This window comes from Nycticebus coucang, chromosome 9 (genome assembly GCF_027406575.1).
Source record: "Nycticebus coucang isolate mNycCou1 chromosome 9, mNycCou1.pri, whole genome shotgun sequence".
NCBI classification, from domain to species: Eukaryota; Metazoa; Chordata; class Mammalia; order Primates; family Lorisidae; genus Nycticebus; species Nycticebus coucang.
The window spans coordinates 52,439,201-52,441,473 of NC_069788.1; the positions used below are offsets into that span (position 1 = coordinate 52,439,201).

At 35.5% G+C, this 2,273-nt stretch overlaps 1 non-coding gene across 1 annotated transcript; it reads right to left on the reverse strand.

Moving 5' to 3' along the window:
* On the reverse strand, window positions 1-72 carry TRNAP-CGG (transfer RNA proline (anticodon CGG)). Its single transcript has one exon. It is a non-coding gene; the product is annotated as a tRNA-Pro (tRNA).
* Between the last annotated feature and the right edge of the window lie 2,201 nt (window positions 73-2,273).

Consider the following 2,273-nt stretch of genomic DNA (forward strand, 5'->3'; position numbering starts at 1 on the left):
GGGCTCGTCCGGGATTTGAACCCGGGACCTCTCGCACCCGAAGCGAGAATCATACCCCTAGACCAACGAGCCACTTAGCCAAGGTTACTACCACATTATACATAGAATTATGCTCAAATTATCGTTTTTTTTCTGCTCTTTGAAAGTTTGTTCCCAAATAATAAACACTGCATTAATTATTTACATAAATGAAAGGTTGAAAAGGTTGTTTCTGTGAATAGTGTGTTAGTAGCATAAATGACCCTCCTATCAGTTGTAAGACCAGTAACTTGTCGAAAAATTTCTCCTTGATTATACTCTGCTAAACTAACTAACTCGTTTTCATTCTGTTAGAAAATTGGAGTTCTGGAGTTTTCCTTATCTTCACCCTTTTAAAAAGTTGAACATTACTACTACTGAGAGAATCCTAGACCATTTATTCTACCAAGGAATATCTTTGGATACCAGAAGTTCTTTCAGAATGAATATTCCTAATCTCAGCAAAATTCTACTGATAAAAGTTAAATTTCCTAACGTTAATATTTCAGAGATACTAAGATAAAGAGGTATTTGGTCAGTTTACTAACTTCTTCTGCATATAAACTTAAGAAGGTCATAAAAACTTCTGGGTGAATGTAAAGTTTTCCCAACCAGCCATTAACTGATACATCAAAACCACGTTTTACATTCATGTTAAGATGTATGTATTGAACTAATACATATTTTCGATTTCATTTTGCTGTATTAAATCCTATGCCTTCAAAATTAAAAGTAAGTTCTCTTTCAGTCATTCTTTCAATTATTCGTTATAGAGAACGTGTTTATTTATTATCACAAATGGTATTCTTTTGCAAGGACAAGTAGAAAAGATTTTCTTGAATATCTTAAACTAGCACTTAATTCAACTTTTGACATGGATTTACTGGTTGAATCCAAATAATGATGTTACTAGGCATTCGAATATCTTTTTTTTTTTTGTAGAGACAGAGTCTCAATTTACCACCCTTGGTAGAGTGCCATGACGTCACAGGACTCACAGCAACCTCCAGCTCTTGGGTTTACGCGATTCTCCTGCCTCAGCCTCCCCAGCAGCTGGGACTACAGGCGCCCGCCACAACGCCCGGCTATTTTTTTTTTTTTTGTTACTGCAGTTTGGCCGGTGCTGGGTCTGAACCCGTCACCCTCGGTATATGGGTCCGGCGCCCTACTCACTGAGCCACAGGTGCTGCCGAATATCTTTTTATCTCCTGCCCCCTTTACTAATGTAAGAATAGTGAGAGTCTTGTTGCAATCCAGCTGCTTTCCTTGTACCTTGAAAGCTTAAAAATATTGACTGGTTCCTCTGAAATACACACCTGGGAATAGTAGTAATTTCTAACAGCTTTCAAACTCAGTGGTGCCTATGGTTCAGACTTAGCATTTTAGTTCCATGAAAACATGTCATTCTCAATAAATAGCATCTTATATTCATGTACAAATGAGCCCAGACATAGAACTATACTGAGATGTTAAATCAAAGGTTAAATATAGTATGGGAAAGAATTATTCAACCTGAACCTAAGATGTCCCAAAGAATCAATCTTTTGACACACCACTTAGAGCCCATCCCTTCAGCTTGAAATCAACCAAAGAGGTTAGTTTACTAATTTCTTAATCAATGGTCTTAGGATTGCATACTTCATGTGGTAATGAACACTTTCAGGGCACTAACAAATGATGTTTAGAAACAAGTCATAAATTGCTTTCCGTTTTCTTCATACAATTTAAAGAAAGATGCATTTGCATGTTTAACAAATTAGAAAATGTGTTGAGATATAAAATAAAATTCTGCTTACCATGACTCCATATACCCAGTTTCTCTTTATACAGAACAATTTTTATACTTTATTTTGTATTCTTGAAGAGATTCATGGTATTGAATAATATCAACTTAATTATATTATTATATTCCATTTTAAATACTATTACTTTCAAATCGCTTTTCTTTTAATTAAAAATATCCTTGAGTGTCATTCAACATCAATACGTTCTGAATTACCCATTTCTTCATAAACACCATAACATTCCTTTGTATGGATGGATACTTGTGAATATTTTTAAATAGCCAGAAAAGTTTTTCTAGAAACCTAACAAGATTTTATTTCTTTCTGATTTTGGGATGAAACAAGAAGGATTTGAAAATCCACCCTAGTTGGGGAGAAGCAAGATGGTGGCCAAGTAACAGCTTCCTCCCAACTGGGCATGAAACTGGAGAGAGAAGACTCCAGGCATCTCTGGCTGTTATGATTCCCAAA